Source organism: Loxodonta africana, chromosome 21 (genome assembly GCF_030014295.1).
Source record: "Loxodonta africana isolate mLoxAfr1 chromosome 21, mLoxAfr1.hap2, whole genome shotgun sequence".
Taxonomy (NCBI): Eukaryota; Metazoa; Chordata; class Mammalia; order Proboscidea; family Elephantidae; genus Loxodonta; species Loxodonta africana.
This window is the reverse complement of record NC_087362.1, coordinates 58,453,298-58,471,716: the sequence shown is the minus strand read 5'-3', so window position 1 is coordinate 58,471,716 and position 18,419 is coordinate 58,453,298. Positions and strand designations below refer to the sequence as shown.

Below are 18,419 nucleotides of genomic sequence, written 5' to 3'. Positions count from 1 at the left end.
GACGTTCATAATCTAGGACTGCCTGCACTAAGTCATGGGCGTGAGTACAACAATACGCCAGGTCCAGTGGACCCTCTAGCATATTATCAAACCTGGGGGCGGTCTTGGGGATGCCGGACACACTCACTTAGTGGCCACGATGAAATGCTGTCTGGAGGTAATTAGAATCTAATTTGTGGACTTCCATTCCAGTACTTCCAGAACCCACTTCAGAATTTTGAGTTTTATCACAAAAGCAATCCTGTAAGGCATATGAATTGGTTTTGGTGTTTTTAGGGGATACGTGTGTGGCAGAGAATGACTACATGCTCACCAAATCTGTTCCTCTTTTTCCTGGATAAACAGCCAGACTACATTTCCCAGCCTCTTTTACAGTTAGGTGTGGTAATTAGAGGAGGCTCTAGTCCATACATATTGGTCAAAAATGATACATGACACTTTCAGACCTGGCCCATAAAACCTTCTACTTGTGATCCTCTGGTTCTTTCACCATCTACTAGCTGAATAAAAACCTACAGGAGGGTAGATCACAGGGTTCCTCAATCACTACAAAGAAGGCAGCCAAATCATGGGCTTGTTCTTTGTAACTCTAGCCTGCTTTACTTAATACCATGAGAATGATCAGGTAAACATTTTTAGATATCTTTTTACAGAGTGTAAAATTAAGAAAGGAAAGAGTAAGTTGCAGGAAAACTTAAAATGTCAAGAGTGAAAGAAGAATGAATGCATCCAGGAAAGAATTGCAAGGACGCTGCAGCTGTGTGAAGAATGAGGAGAGGAGTCCAATACATTTCCAGACTGGCTCATGCACCTGAGTTTCTGGTGTTCCATTTACACCTGACATGAAACAACTGAGGAAGAACAAGTTTTAACTGCAAGAAAGAAAAACAGAAACTCAATTTTGGGACATGTCTAGAGTGAGGTACACAGAAGGAATCTGTTGGGCAGTTGGATTTACTACCTGAAATCCAGCAAGTGTGGGCTGCAAATATAGATCTGGGAGTCATCAACATATAGATGAGAAAACTGAAGAATGAGAGGACCTAGATAGAGTCCTGAGGAAGCTCAGCATTCCAGAGCGGCTAGAAAAGAAGGAATCCAGGAAGGAAAATGAGAAGTGGCCAGAAATGAAAATCTACTAGAGTGTATAACACTAGCCAAGAAGAGTCCTTTGCAGGATGGTAATAGGTGAAATCCAGGAATAGACTGCATCCCTAAGATTCAAGGACAGATCTTTGGGAAATGTCCACTGGAATAGGTACCCTCTAAAACGGCCCCCAACGATCCCTGCCAAATATTTATACCTTATATAAATATTGCTGAAGGTGGGCTGGATGTAATGACTGGCTTCATAAGAATAAAATATGCCAAAAGTGATAGAAGTCGTCTCCAAAATTAAGTTACAAAAACACTGACTTCTATCTTGTTCATCTCTCTTCCTCGGAGCCTGCACTGTAGGGGAAGCAAGCTGCCATGCTGTGAGTAGTCCTATGGAATGGGCACATGCGGCACGGAACTGATGTCTCCTGACCAACAGCCAGCAAGGATGTGACACCTGCCAACAGCCACGTGAGAGAGCTTGGAAGATCTATAGCCTAGGAATACTTCAACTGCAGCTTTGTAAGAGACCCCAAGTAAGAGGCACCCAGCTGAGCTGTACCTTGAAGTAATAAATGTTCTTTGTTTTAAGCAGTTAACTTTGGGGGTAATTCATCACTCAGCAATTGATAAGTACGGAAGGAGCCCTAGTGGCACACTGGTTAAGCACTCAGCTGCTAAACAAAAGGTAAGCAGTTCAAACCCACCAGCCGCTCCACAGGAGGAAGTTGTAGCAGTCTGCGTCTGTAAAGATTTATAGTCTTGGAAACCCTATCGGGCAGTTCTATTCCGTCCTACAGAATCGCTATGAGTTAGAATCAACTCAATGGCAATGAGGTTTAATTGATAACTAATACATCTATAGATTAGGGAAACCACAGGGTAGTGATTTAAAGAAGAAAATATAGTTGGCAGTGTAAAAGAAGGACAAAGAAATGATTATAAGTCATCAGAATCGGCAGTTAGGAGATCACTGATGGTCTTTAGGAAGGAACGCAGTCTTTGGAGGATAACAGACGGGAGCATAAGGAAAATAGAAGAGACTAAATCTCTCTAAAGGAAGGGGACAAAAGCATCAAGTAACGAGGTCCGGACTTTAGCTCAAGCCCCATCCCCTCCAAAGCCACACAACCCACGTCATCTTCTACCCCTTTACCCCCCTCCTTCAGTATGCATGACACACTATAAAATATAATCCCACTGTTCACTGTTGTTCTATGTGTATTATCCTTTTCATCAGTTCCCAGGGATACCTTGAGTTTATTCAGTATCTCTTCCTCATCGATACTCCCCAATCAAGCACCCAGCATTGAGGGCTCTTCGAATAAGCTTTTTAAGAGATTAAACACAATGTAGTCAATAAAGTTTGGGAAATTTCTTCCTTCTTCACTAACCATGAGAAAAGATAGGGATAATTTTCTACAGTCTCCATTTTAAGTTGGCTGTCTTTAAAGTCACCTTCATTAACATCCTTATTACTTCCCCAACTAAAACGCTGCCCACAATAATGCTAATATGGCTTCCTGAGCCAGTGACAAAATTAGTCACACAAGACCTACAACGTAAAGTACATTATACATTGCTACACAGTAGTCACTCTTATACCTGAAACAAATTCCATGAAACTATGAGTAATGTACCCTGATTTCCTACTATACGCCCTTTTTAATGCTGGTGTTACCCCCTAAATTCACAACCTACAATTTAAAAGACAATACGTTTAGCTATTACTATTTTGTCTGAAAAGCATACACATTTCAAATTTAAGACAACAATTTTAATTGTGAACGGCATTTTACCTATCTCTAAAAAACCAGTCTGACTCATGGCAACACCATGTGTCAGAATAGAACTGTGCTCCATAGGATGCTCAATGGCTAATTTTCAGAATTAGATTGCCAGGCCTTTCTTCTGAGGCATCTCCCAGTAGACTCAAACCTTCAACCTTCTGGTTAGCAGCTGAGCATGTTAACCATTTGTACCACCCAGGGGCTACGTACATATCACTAAGAAAGTTTAATTTACAGCATTTTTTCTAACACAATGCTTTCTTATGACAGATAAGTCACATCCCAATTGCAGAGATGATAAAATATAGAAAAATTATCTTAAAAATCAGTGAAATATAATATTCCTTTTCCCTATGTAGTCTTCTTTCCCATGTACTACTGTAAAATTAAAATAAGTTTGTGACTGGTGATTTATACCAACAATAATTTTATCTAAAATAAAATAACCAGAACAACAAATCTGAACCTCAAGAGATTTACTGGAATAAACCTGAGGGCAATATTATCTCCAAAAACGTTTTGAAATGTGTGGGCCTGGGGGCTACTGGCATTCAGTGAGATTCAGAGATGTAATAAACATCTTGCAAGGAAAACAGTACCACCAATGAAGAACCATACCGCCCAAATGCTAATTGTGGCCTTGGTGAGAAAATGGCCTTTCTATCCACCTTCTACAGGGTGGGCCCTAGATTCGAATACCGCAAGACTGGCTATCCACAAAGTTAACACAAAGCCAAGCACAATTAAAATCTATCATATGATAAGAAATAGTAAACAGCTTATGTGAAGTGCCTACCACAACTACCAGAGTAACTGTTTATGCGTAAGTACTATACATATTCACCCAGTCAAGTATTTGTTGATCACCTACTATGTGCCAGGTACTTGGGATATATCAGTGAACAGACCCATATCCCTGCATCTCACTGGAGAAGGCAAGTAATTCATTCAAGAATTTCATTTTACTTGGATCCACAATCAACATCCGTCTTAGTCATTTAGTGCTGCTATAACAGAAATGGAAACCCTGGTGGCATAGCGGTTAAGTGCTACAGCTGCTAACCAAAGGGTCGGCAGTTCGAATCCACCAGGCACTCCTTGGAAACTCTATGGGGCAGTTCTACTCTGTCCTATAGGGTCGCTATGAGTCGGAATCAACTTGATGGCACTGGGTTTGGTTTTTTTGGTTATAACAGAAATACCACAAGTACCCACTTTAACAAAGAGAAATTTATTCTCTCACAGTCTAGTAAGCTACAAGTCCAAATTCAGGGCACTGGCTCCAGGGGAAGGCTCTCTCTCTGTTGGTCCTGGAGGGAGGTCTCTGTCATCAATCTTTCCCTGTTCAAGGAGCTTCTCAGGCACAGGGACCCCGGGTACAAAGGATACGCTGTGCTGCTGGTGCTGCTTTCTTGGTGGTGTGAGATCCCCCTCTCTGCTCGCTTCCCTTTCATCTCTTGTAAGATAAAAGGTGGTGCAGGCCACGCCTCAGGGAAACTCTTTTTACACTGCATCAGGGATGTGACCTGAGCAAGGGTGTTATATCCCATTCCTGGTGGCGTAGTGTTTAAGTGCTACGGCTGCTAACCAAAAGGTCGGCAGTTCGAATCCACCAGGCGCTCCCTGGAAACTCTATGGGGCAGTTCTACTCAGTCTTATAGTCGCTATGAGTTGAAATCAACTTGACGGCAACAGGTTTGGGTCAGTGTAGAAATCTCTTTAACCACAGGCAGAGATTATAACACATAGGAAAATCACAAAATGGAAGACAACCACACAATATTGGGAATCAAGGCCTAACCAAGCTGACATTTATTTTGGGGGGACATAATTCAATCCATGACAATGCCCATGAAAGCAGAAGAAATCAAACAACGTATTGCACTGGGCAAATCTGCTGCAAAAGACCTCTTTAAAGTATTAAAAAGCAAAGATATCACTTTGAAGACTGAGGTCATCCTGACCCAAGCTACGGTACTTTCAATCGCCTCATATGCATGAGATAGCTGGACAGTGAATAAGTGAGACCAAAGAGGAACTGATGCCTTTGAATTATGGTGTTGGCAAAAAATACTGAATATACCATGGACTGCCAGAAGAACAAACAAATCTATCTTGGAAGAAGTACAGCCAGAGTACTCATTAGAAGTGAGGATGGTGAGACTTCGTCTCACACAGTCTGGACGTGTTTTCAGGAGGGACAAGTCCCTAGAGGACATCATGCTGGGTAGGGTAGAGGGTCAGCAAAAAGTGGAAGACTCTCGATGAGACAGACTGACACAGTGGCTGCAACAATGGACTCAAACGTAGTAACGATTATGAGGATGGCATGGGACCAGGCAGTGTTTTGTTCTATTGTACATAGGGTCACTGTAAGTCAGAACCAACTTGATGGCACTTAACAACAACAACAACGTATAATACCAATGTTTTTTGGTTGCCAGGGTCCTTGGGGCCTGATAAGAGATGACTAAAAATTCAAAATGAAATTGCAGTGCAATGAATTGCTTTTATATGGCTCTTCTAGCCATGGTCTTGTAATGCCCATGAAATGATTAGGTGGAACTATGCAAATAAAGTGTATAAAACTCTTGCCCAGATTGGCTGGGATATACAAATAAGGTACCCGTGATTCACCAAGGGTCAGTTTTGCCATCCCACTAGGCTTAAAAAAAGCTGCTTCCAGAAATTGAGTTGTGAGGACCTCAAAACCTTCAAGATCCAGGAGCAAAGCGTGCGTGTCCTTTGGAACCAGCGTCCCGGTGCTGAGGACCTCCTTCCTAAGCCCAGGAGACAGATAGCTGTAACACTAGAGGTAGCACAAGACAATGAGAAGCGGCAGCAAACAGGGCCAGAGAGTCCAGCAGCAGAGAAAGAGTAGAAGCAAAACCAGGAGACTGGCGCAAGATGGCATGGTGGGCTACCTGGCCTACACAGCAAGGAAGCTACAGCGGACTTGCCGACCTACTGAGCAAGAAAGCTGAGGGCCTTTGGGCAAGAGGCTTCGTGGTGGAGTGGGTGCCTCTGAGCACTTATGACAACAGGGGTCTGCTGCGGGCACAACGAAAAGAAGCAGTCCTGACTGAAGAACTGTACCCTGAGTCATTCTTTTTTTTTTTTTTAATTTCTCATGCAAAAATGTATATACATACTGTTTCGTGACATTAGTCGCAATCCCCACAATGTGACAGCACACTCCCCCTTTTTACCCTGTGTTCCCTCCTGAGTTGTTCTTGATCCTGAATTGTAACCTGTTACTTCCTTAATAAACTTCATAATTTTAAGTATGGTCTGTGTTCTGTGTAGCCACTGCAGCTAATCATAGAACCCGGCAGAGAAGTAGAGAGTGCCATGAGAGGGAAGGCTGGTGTTAGAACTGGTTAAAAGATTGGAGAGGGGAGGTATGTGTGACCTCTGCCTCATAGGAATCAGCCTTGGGCTGGTGCTGATCTTAATTCTCTCCCCCCGCCCCAAAAAAGTCAGATGAGGTCTACTACCGCCATCTCTACAGAAACATTTTCAGGTTATTTTTGCATTTTATCTTTGGACAAATACCCTGTACTTCTGTGCCTTTAGTATAGTTGTCTGTTTTAAGGCAAGGGGCATATTCTCTAACTATTCATGGCACAGTAGTGGGTGCATACACGGTACACTTACCTCTCCATAACCCAAACTACAGAGATGTGAACAACCCAAAACATGGGAAAAGAATTTTTTTTACACTTAGGAATGCCTAGTGTAAAAAGTTTCCCCAAAACCCAACTAGCAAGGAGTAAGGAAATGTTCAAGGCCATAAAGGTTAGCTAGCAGTTAATCAGTTTGAAACGAAAACTTCACCAAGAATGAAACAAATAACTGAGTCGACCTGGTTCAAATACATAAGCTATGTCACTTTAAACAAGCAATTTATTGTACTCAGTGTAAAATAAACTTAATGTTAATAAACTTTTAAGAAATATTTAATAACCTCATACGTATCTCTAAATATTTTACAAATACTAATCCAATCCATAATCCACATAACTCAAAATACTGTTTGCAGGTGTGTTAGCAAATAAATCCCTTATTTTCAAGGACTGAGAATGTGAAGAGCCAGGGAAGCCTGTTTACTCCAAAATCAGAAAAGAATCAAGTTCCCGATCATAATCAACTGGAGTATTCGTAAGTATTTTCTTATAGCTTTTTAAAAAATTAAGAAGTTCTGAAGTACATAATATTCATAAGCTTGTCAGATAATAACAGTATCCTTCTTGAAACTACCTCCTTTATTTAAAATTAGAACTATACCAAGAGAAAACAACTCAAATATCTATCAAAATTCAATTTACAATGCTGAAGAACTTTTTAAAATTTAAGTTCCTCCATCCTTAGGAGGCCACTGCAGGTTCATTACAGAGGTTAAGCAGTGACCCCTCACACTAATTATAACAGGAAAGACTGTCTTTATGTCACACCCAAGCTTTACATTTCCATACTGAAGAGATGAAAAACTCCAATCACACGTCTTGACCTCCAGAAACTGCCGGGAAAAATCCCGAATCTGCTTTGGTTACTTTGGTTACAACTAAGAAAACCTCATCCAATGAAAAAAGTTAGAGTAAAGAAAACTCTCGTTAATTCAAGTAACTGCCAACATGTAAACAGTGTAATTCTGTAGATGTATTAATATAGTAAACTGTAAAATCCCCAACTACCTTCAGAGATTTTAGTTGCACGATGATAAACTTTGTGTTTTTCAAAAAGCAACTGGTTTAGAATTAACAGTCTGACAAAGACTGGAAGAACCCCCGAAACTATGGATCCTGGATACACTGTTAACGCAGAAGTGAAACCATTCCGGAAGCCCACTCTTCAGACAAAGATTAGACAGGACTATAAGACAAAAAATAATACACATGAGGAATGTGCTTAAGTTCAATCAGATACATAAGACAAAATGGGTAGCTCCTCTCCAAAGGCAGGATGAGAAGGGAGGAAGGGGCAGGAACTGGTTGAATGGACACAGGGAACCCAAGGTAGAAAGGGGGAGCGTGCTGTCACATTGTGGGGATTGCAACTAATGTCACAAAACAGTGTGTGTATTTAAAATAAAATAAAATAAAAAAGGCAACTGGTTTAGTTCCTAAAAGGAGCCCTAGAGGCACAATGGGTAAGCGCTCAGCTGCTGACTGAAAGGTCAGACGTTGGAAACCACCAGCCGTTCAGAGGGAGAAAGATGCGGCAGTTAGCTTCCATAAAGGTTTACAACCTTGGAAACTGTATGCGGCAGTTTTACTCTGTCCTATAGGGTTCCTACAAGTTGAATTTGACTCAACAGCAATGAGTTTTAGTTCACAAAGTTATGTTCTACATCCTAGTTTGGTGACTAGCACCTGGGGTCTTACAACTCTTCATATCTACTCATCCAGAGCAAAAGAGAAAGGAGCAAACAAAAGAAAAGTAAAAACTAGTCTACAGGACAAATAGTCAACTTGAACCACAGCCTCATCTACCCTGAGACAAAAAGAACTAGATGGTGCCCAGCTACCACTACTGATCATTCTAATCAGGGCCACAAGAGGTGGACACTGACTGTGGAATGGAAAAAATACGTGGAACAGAACCTCAAACACCCCCCACCGCCCAAAAAAACCCAGACCTACTGGACTGGTTGAAACTGGAGGACTCCCTGAGACTACTGGCCTGAGATACTCTTCAAACCTTGAACCGAAGCTAACCCAAGGTCATCCTGTAGCTAAGTAACAAATTGGCTCAAAAAATAACTACTATCACGCATAAATACTGTGCTCCTTTAAAAAAAATCTATATGAGACCAAACAGTCAATAATTAAAACAAAGATGAGAATGTAAGGGGGCAGAGAAACTAAATTAATGAAACAGAATACCAAAATGGAAAAAATGAGAACATTCACGCATTGTGAAGAACGTAACCAACATCACTGAACAACTTGTGTAGAAACTGTTGAATGGGAACCTAAACCTAACACAACAAGCATTATTAAAAGAAAGAAAAAAAAAAAAAAGCGACTGATTGACCATACAGGTTCTCATTTTTTTGATGAACTATCAGATACCTGGATCTTTTATGTCTTTGTATTAAACTCTAATAATGTCACAACTCAAGTTAAACAGTATGAAAAGACAGAACATTAGGCTAGAGTAGGAAAACCTGACACACTCAGCTTTGCCATTACTTGACCTTAAATTAGTCACCTCACTTTCCTGGGCTTCAATTTCATAAAGTGATGGCAACAAAATTCTGAATGACAAACTTCCAAAGTTTAATTATCTAAAAAAAATAACAATTATAAATATATAGCCATAAGAGAGAGAATCCACGCCCTGAAAGAACAAAAACAAGACATACTGTTTCCTAAGAATGCCATGGTCTATAAATCTACCGAACTGTATCAAATGAAGTGCTATTCATTCATAAATATGGGCAATGTTTACATTTTGAGGAAGGGGAGACTCCTTGCCCACAGAAAATTTACAGGCATACAATTAAGTGAACTTTCCAAGTAGTCTTTAGGAGGCCAAGAGAAATGTGAAAAATCAATTTGGCTAAGAATGATCAGGAAAGATTAGTAGACAACACATTTGAGTTTGGACTGGAATGATGGATGAAGTTTTGGGAGATACAGATGACGGGGACTTTCCAGACAAAAGGGGCAGAGATGTATCTGGAGACAACTGTGTAGCAGTCTTTTGTTCACATAGCACAGAACATTAATGTGCTGCTACGGACAAGGAGGGGTCAGCCCTTCTAGCTCCAGATAAAGGTATCTGAAGGACTTCTGAGCAGAAAAAGGATATTTCCAAAGGACCAAATTTGGAAGCAAATCGGCAGTAATATAAAGAATGGTATTCCTAGAATCTTTTACAATTATAACATATTCACATGTTATCTACATAAAAAAGAAACCCAATAAACAAATGGACTGGAAATGGTACTGGACATTAGTTAGAAAGCTACTGCAAAAAAGATAAAGGGTCTGAAACTAGACAAAAACTATTCTTACAACAGATCTATATAAAAAAGTAACAATTTCAAAAACTAGGAGCTATAAATTGAAGACTTGAGTGACAAACATTCAAGCTAATTTAATCATCTAAGGGAAAATGTTGAGCTCTTAATATGAATCTTAAAAACATTAGGATGGTGTATTTCAAAATATGCTTTCATCCCACCTTCTATTTCATATCGTTAGTTCAACATCACAAAAAACTCTCCTGCATACAATTTAATGTCTCAATCAACATTTTAGACTTTCCTCCTAACAACATTAAACATTTCTTAAATCCACCCTCTACACTCTGAAAGGCTCTATTTCCTTCAAACCTCAGAAGAGGGTTGCAGATTAAGTCTACACCTCTAATTGCTGACTTCTTAAAAGAATGCTTTTCAATGAAGGATTTAACTGTTTCGTTACATTCTTGCAAGACTGAGTGAAAAGTATGTTAAAATAAACTATTATGTACATAGGATGCAAAAGGTTTCCAAATGATTTTAGCTTTGAAACAGCTACTAAAAAATTGTGAGCAAACAGAAAAGGAACTGCTGGGATTTTCTATATATAAAGTCCTAAAATAAGGCTCAGTGGGATGCCATTTTGAAACTTCCCAGCAGGAAGTTCAGTTTGGTCAGAGGGCTATTTAAGAAGTGCTTCAGCTAATATTTTTGATGACTTGAAAGCTTTCCTCTTTTACAAAAGAATATGTCCAGTTAGTAAGGCACAGCATTTCAAAATGACTAACAAACATTTTACAAAAATCAGTGTTTTAATTGGAATTATTGTAGACAAATTGGCCAAAGATTTATCTAACAGAATGAAATAAAAAATCAAGTTTATAAATACAAGCTGGAAAAAGAACGTTTCTTCTAACTAGATCAGCATCTAACCAAAAACATACTTACAAAAATCAACATCAAAGATAATTGTGAAATTAGTCTTTAAAGCATGTTTTGAAGAGATAGTAGGCATCTCCTTTTCTGGCTTCACATAGTTTTGTTTTTTATGATTTAATCCAAAGTTTAGAGAATGTCGAAGTACTTAACCTGAGATGATCCATGACAGGGAGACCAGCATTTAAATCTTCAGTAGAAATTTAAGAGACTAGGAAGAGCCACGGAACCAGGGAAGAGCATTTCAGCTCTGTTCCACCACAGTGCCAGAAAGCTTGCCTTAAAACTCCTAAGACAGGCTCGGGGGACAGTAAGCGTCTGTTAATGGTGATGGCTGAACAACATGATGAACACACTTAATGTCACTGAACTGTACATGTGAAGACTGTTAAAATGGCAAATATTTTGTTACTCAGAGTATAAAAAAATTTTCTTTTTAATTTCTAAGACTACAATGTTAGGTAAGAAAGGGAAGTATTTTCATTTACCGGTCAAGTCTTTGTTCCTTGATTAAGTCTTTTTTAAGTTTTCACTGAAAGTCTTGGGGCCCACTTGTTGAAAAAGGACCAATCCTCCAAACAGATTTTATCAACATGCTGCCATTTCCGTCAAAACACTAGATGCCTAAGCTTTATGTATCATCAACCCATTTTCTTCTTAGACAAGGTAACAATTTGCAGTGTCCTAAAATGTGATTCAACTGTTACCATACAGCTTATTAACAATTAAAATACTGTACTACCAATCTTTGGAAGGCTAAGAATCTCAACCTGGGTCAAAGATCACTAAAGTATTAAATTCAAGTATCCCTTCTAAAACAAGTTTGTTCTTAATCTGTTTGACCTACTTGCTAATTTTTTCTCACCTTCCCCCATTTTTTCATCCATGTATCCCTATCCCTATCAAAGGGCCTGCCATAGAGGGAGTGTTCAGAATTTTTTCCTAAAAAAAGTACTCGATTATATTTCCTAAATTACTAACTGCTTAAAAAAAAAAAACAAAAAAACCCAGTCACATGCAACAGAGTTATAGAGAAATAGGCAGAAAAGCAAATAATAGAGTCCTAAGAAATGTGACATTCGACTGAGTGTCTTCAGAGGGATTTAATTGTAATATAGTTTCTATTAAGCACAACATTTTCAAACACATCGATCAGTATTTGTTTTGCTCTTTAACCCACAAAGCTTACTACTCGTGGGGGTGGTATCTGTACTAGCACAGCTGGATGAATTCTGCAAGGGGGAAGGATACCGGGGAAAAAAAGGTATTATTTGTGTGTTCGGCCTTAAGTAACCCCCGTTAGATCTGCGGCAAATTTCTCACCAGCAACTGTGGCCTACAAGCGTTCTCTTCGCTAGGGGTGCTCCCCGCGGACGGGCAGAACCGCCACTATTGCAGACAGCCGGCGGGTGGCTGGGGGCGGACGGCGGAGAAAACTGAGCGCACAGGCGCGCGAGCGGAACAAAACCTGTGGCCAGAAGTAATGAGGAAGTGCTCGCTCCCGCCCGCCCCTCCCACCCGTAGCCACCCGAAACATGGGGGATTTGACAACGTGCTGGGGGCGAGGAGGGGACTGGCAGATCCAGGTACACGGAGAAGAACCGGGAGCCCACAACTCCAAACACGGTCCCCCTGTCCACGGAAGTAGGCCTCGGGGGCCGATGCCCCTGCACCCATTCGGGAGCCCAGAGAGGAAAGAACAAGTTGAGGAGACTGGTGGGGTCTTAGGAGATGCAGATCGCGCGAAGTGAGGCCCAGTGGCCCAAACTGCCGCCACCGCCGCCGTCCTCGGAGCCTCCAGGCCCGGGCCGGGGGCCACCCCGGCTCTCACCCCGCGCTCTGCCATCCGTTTCCCGGAGCTTTCGCGCTGGCCTCTTTTCCTTAGGGCCCAAGCCTCCGCGAGTCGTAGGGGCAGAGTCCACCCTCCCCTGCCTCGCCACTTTCCCGGCCTGGCTGCTCCTCACTCCCCAGAGCTCGGGCAACGTTTCCAATGGCCCCAGGACCACCCCCGTGCCTTTCCCCACCGGCACTCGCGTCCCGTAGCTGACCAGGTCCGCCTACGGCAACCCCAGGCTCCAGCCAACCTCACCTCACACGGCTGCGGCGGCGCTGGACACAGGAAACTCCTGGGTCCCCGACTCCGGCGCTCCTCGACCCCCTCTTCGGTTAACTCCGCTTGTTTCTCTACAAAATGGCGCCGAGGTCGCGCGCTCTCGTCGCGGCCTTTCCCCTCCCCGTTCCCATTTCATCATTCGTCGCCCGCCCGAGGGGGGATGGCCCCAGCACCAGCCAATGATCGCACCCGTCCCGTGGCTCCCGCCCAATCACCGACAGGTGCCCGCGGATTTAAACCAATCACACACTATCACTTGCAGAAGTCTAGGAAGAAACCAGGCTCCTGCTAGCAACTACCAATCCGGACTCCCACTTCGCAGGGTTTGGCCAATTGCCTCTCACAAGTCCCCAGGGGCTGGAGTTGGAGCCCTCGCGCCTGCGCTACGGGCGGGGCCAATGGGGATACGGAGAAAACTTCGATTTGTGGGTTCGTGTACTTCCCACCCTCGAGGTCTTCAACCAATAGGAGCTTGGCATTGCCTCTAAGAAACAATAAATAAGGGGGGAAACCCACAACCCCTCACTACCCTGCGCGGGAACTACTTTGAGTTGAAGTGAAGGGTCTTCCCCACTTTCTCTTTTGAAGTGTCGCAGGGCTTCCCAATCTAAACACCCCTCTCCCCTCCTGTCCCTTTCCTTAGAGCGGAGTAAAGTGGGGAACGCCAGCTACCAGGAAGCAAGCCAGTATATGAGTAAAGCGGTGGCGCTCTGCATCCAGGGACGAGTAGTTGCCTTCTAGTACCCACCCCGGTTCTTGTCGTAAAGATGACGTCTTTGACGTCACTTGCGGCGCCCAGGGAGGAGCAGTGCATCCTGGAGAATGTAGTCTTCCAGATCCTGCACCTGGTCATGATTTGCCTCGCTTTCGTCGAGTAACTTCTAGTTCTATGTTGAAGGGGTGCCCTACGGAGAGGTAGGAAGCCCAGGTCCTCTTCCTGGATTGAGCTCTGAAAGCTATATCAGAAAGGATACCTGTGCTCTTTGCTGTCGGGAGAAAAGGTAGAGAGACTCATCTTCTGCTGTGATTTGTTATCTATAGTAAAAAATATAGTTCGTTAAGATTTCCCTCTTCCCACGCCAGCATGGGAGGTCTGGGAAGGAAGCGTTGACTGGCTCTTTTTCAATTCGAAAAAACCTATCCCTTTTCTCACCCTATCTTCAACCTAGCCATCTGTCTCATACTACCTTTTGTGCTTAAAAAAAATAAAATTTTTTTCGACACCTGCCTTTCTTTGCTTGGATGCCGAGTCTTTGCAGCAAACATTTATTGAACGTTTTTTCTTTTTCTTGTGTTTGCCAAGCAACTAACTGTATGAGGCTCAGAAACCCCATGTACAGCAAGAGCAAGGATCACTTCAATCTTGTTCGAAGCTGTATTCCCAGCACCTGACACAGCGCCTGGCACATAGTAGGCATGTGAGCAAATAAATGTTGAAAAATCAGGAAATGGAGAAATGGACTTACAATATTATAATGTTTAGGCCCCTTAAACAGGCCAAGTATGGGAATCAGGCCCTTTTCTACGTTGCTGCTGGTACTAAAAAATTGGTAAAATCTCTATGGATAGAATTTTGGCCAATTTTATCGAAACTGAAACTTCACAGAGTCACTAGCCCAGTAATTCCATATCTAGAAATTTATTCCACAGCTGAACATTGCAGATGTGCACAAAGAGGGATGCACAAGAATACTCACTGAAGCATTGTTTATGGGAAGCAAAAATTGGAAACAGTAGGGAAGTGGTTAAATAATTGTGTGGTACTGTCATACAATGAATTATGAATTGTTAAAAAGAATGAAGTAAATATGTACTCGTATGGAATGGTCACTAAGATTTATTGTTAAAAAAAATTATTAGGTGCAGAACTGGAAAAAAAAAGTAGCGAACTCAGAATGTTACATTCTTGTGGGAGAAAATAACTATATATTCCTATATTTACATGTAACTAAATATGTAAAAAGATTCAGAAAGATACACCACCTCAACTGATACCAGTGGTTATTCTTGGAGTACCTGGTAGGCATTGCTGTCACGTCGATTCTGACTCATAACCAGGGGCTGGTTACCCAATAGGCAAAGTAACAATTTAACATTTTTTCACCACACCAAAGATTCTGCTTCTAGGTATGGCTGGCATCTCTCTCTCTCCCAGCCCACAGCACCTTCCTACAGAATCAAAGCCTCTTTTCAAATTTACAGGGGTGGATGACCCAGTAAGCAAGGTAAGCACTTACTAATCTGTAGTGAACAATTTCACATGGATTTCACATCAATTTCACAAAACCCGTGTGAAATTGTTTACTACAGATGATCTGGTAAGCAAGGTAAGCACTGTGCTTACCTTGCCTATTGGATAATCTGCCCCTGCTCATGGCAATGCTATGTGTTACAGAGTAGAACTGTTCCATAGGATTTTCATTGGCTCTGATCTTTATTACAGCAGACCACAAGGCCCTTCTACCATGGTGCTGCTGGATGGGTTCAAATTGCCAACCTTTAGGTTAGTTGTCGTTAGTTGCCCTAGCTGAGCACAAACTGCGCCACCCAGAGACCTCATTCCTGGGGAGAGGAGTGAAAATGAGGAAGAATAAAGGGAACTTTTGCTCTTAATTCTGTTATTGTATTATTTGCATTTCATATAAAAAGAATGTATTCATGTTTTGTTTGTGTCATTTCATATAACTTTTAAAAAGAGATAGAAATTGAGACCCAAAGAGATCAACTAAAATCAGCTCTGTAATCCTGCAACTACTAGTAATTGAAGCCTCAAACTTAGATCTCCTGAAATACAGCTGAGTTCCTTTCCCCCACTTCAGCCTGTGTGCCAAAAAAACGGTCTGCTGCTTTATACTGAGGCTGCTCTAGACCCTTGAGCCCACTGCCAGCCCTCCTCCGGAGTTGCTGCACCAACATCACTCCTAGAATTTGACCCACATGGGGCACACTTGAAGGCAACCAAGTACCTAAAGAGTTCACACAGTAGGCTGGCGATCAAAGTCCTTCAGCTTATTCTCATCAGTACTGGTGGCTTTTATCTTTGCTAGGAAGCTAGAAAGTCCCACAGAATGTTTACAAATGGAAAGGGGTAGGGGAGAGCTGGTACACCTCCTCCTTTTACTGAAAGACAAAATAGTTAGAGATCATACCCAGACAAACTGTTTTACTAGAAACCGTCACAAAGGTCTGCATCATCTTATAATTCAGCAATTATGTGTACAGGAGCTCAAAGGTATTTAGAAACAAGACATTTCAGCCAGCTGTTAGTTACGCACCTGGCCTCTTTGCTTCCCCTTTTCCTACCAGGTGTTTACCCCAAATTAAGTGTACATAGGAGGCTCTGAAGTAACTTTACAAACTTTTCATTGTTTCCCAAAATAACCTAGAGAGGAAAATATAAGTGCTGGGAACAAAAGCTTTACTTAACTGGGTTAGGGATAGAAGTAAAAAAATAACTAGAAGACAAAGGACTTGCTTTGAAACCTGTATAAACTGTATTATAAAATGTTTGGAGGTGCTTGGAAAATGGTGAGCAGAAATACAAAGCCTTGTTATTCCATGTATAGGAGCCCTGGTGGTGCAGTGGTTAAGCGCTCAGCTGCTAACTAAAAGGTCAGCAATTTGAACCCACCAGCTGCTCTGCAGGAGAAAGACGTGGCAGTCTGCTTCTGTAAAGATTATAGCCTAGGAAACCATATGGGGCATTTCTACTCAGGTCTCAAGGGTCAATGAGTCCAAACTGACTCGACAGCAACCAGTGTTAGTTTATGTTTCTATTACCCAGAACCAAACCTGTTACCATGGAGTCAATTCCAACTCATGGGGACTCCATGTGTTACAGAGCAGAGCTGCTCCATAGGGTTTTCTTGGGTGTGATCTTTACAGCCAAGGTGCTCCTTAGAGCCAAGGATGGCAAGACTTCGTCTCACATACTTTGGACATGTTATCAGAAGGGACCAGTTCCTGGAGATGGACATCATGCTTGGTAGATGGTCAGGAAAAAAGAGGAAAACCCTCAAAGAGATGGATTGACACAGTGGCTGCAACAATGGGCTCAAGGATAACAATGATTGTGGGAATGGCACAGGACCGGGTAGTATTTTACTCTGTTGTACATAGGGTCGCTATGAGTTGGAACCAACTCAATGGTACCTAACGACATTGTTTTTAGGGGTGAAAGTATTACACCCTCCTACCACATGCTAAGCACTTTACATGCTTTATCTCATCCAAGCCTTAGGATTCTGCAAGGTAGGTATCGTGTTACTCCTTTTTACAGATTTTAGAGAGGTTCAGACACTTCCCCAAGATCACATACCTAATCAAAGGCGTAGCAAGGGTTAGAACCCAGGCTATCTGACCTCAGGGCCCACATCTCAGTCACCATGCTCTAAGCCCTGGTTTGGAAACCCCTCTGACTGGGTGGCCTCTAAGGTCCCAGCTGTAATATTCAGTGGCCCATCGGTGACCATATATTTTTCAAGTAAAAAAAAATCAGATATAAAAATAAATAGTTAAAATGAGATGCGTAGTCTGACAGAGGGTTATACGTTGGTCAGATAAAAAAAAAAAAAAAATTTTTTTTTTTTTTTTGGTGCTGAAAATACTGTGTGGCTGGTGTTTTCCAGGTGAGTTTACATTTGAATTCTTAGATTCTTTCCATAACAGGCAGTTTTGTTTCACGATGATGTGGGAAGCTTCTGTCTTTTTTTTTGAAAGGTCATTTCTCCTTCTGCCTCTTTTCCTGAGAGAATAAGGAAGGAGCTAGAGAGGGAAGGGGGAAGACCACAGAGCATCCCTGGGTTGTGATTGGTTTAGGGTTATCTGACAATGGTTGTGTGTAAAAAAAGTTAGGGCAGATCTGAGAAACCTCCCTGGGCTCTAGACAGATGAGCAGACCTAGAATTACTCCTGATGGACCCAGGGCTGGACAGAGTCTGTGACTCTACCCCAGCTTTCTGTGCCTTCCCTGTGTGCAGAACTGATACTAGAAGTGATTGCCAGAAGCCTGGACCCTCGGCCCCTGCTGTTCATCCTCTGCCCAGGGTTGGGGGGGGTCTGTCATCATTCTTCCCACTCAGGGCTCTTGCCTTGGCAGATGGTCATCATTTTGTATTACAGACACTTCTTTGGATACTATCTCAGCCCCCAATTTATACTTAACATCTTTTGCCTAGCACCTTTCTCTACCATCATCTTAGGGATTAGAGAGGTAAACTTAGAGAAGTAAATCTCTAGGTGGCATCGTTGTGGGGAAAAAAGAAAGCCTAAACCGTTGCTGTCAAGTCGATTCTGACTCATAGCGATCCTATAGACAGGGTAGAACTGCCCCATAGAGTTTCCAAGGAGCGCCTGGTGGATTCAAACTGCTGACCTTTTGATTAGCAGCCGTAGCACTTAACCACTACACCACCAGGGTTTCCTCATTGTGGGGAAGGAGACAAGAAGTTGAGGTTTGTCCCCCAAACTGGTCTTTACCACTCTGTATCTCCCTCTCTAGGTTATAAGTCAA

General features: G+C 42.2%; 1 protein-coding gene across 9 annotated transcripts in view; it reads right to left on the bottom strand.

The window, feature by feature from the left end:
* CNOT1 (CCR4-NOT transcription complex subunit 1) overlaps positions 1–13,015 on the bottom strand; it is a 119,911-nt gene extending 106,896 nt beyond the window's left edge. For 8 of the 9 annotated variants that reach the window (XM_023556517.2, XM_003417028.4, XM_023556518.2 and 5 more), the window contains exon 1: positions 12,884–13,015. The gene's annotated coding sequence lies outside the window, so the exon portion shown is untranslated. The remainder of the gene's footprint in view (positions 1–12,883) is intronic. The other variant, XM_064273955.1, reaches the window with a different exon arrangement.
* Between the last annotated feature and the right edge of the window lie 5,404 nt (positions 13,016–18,419).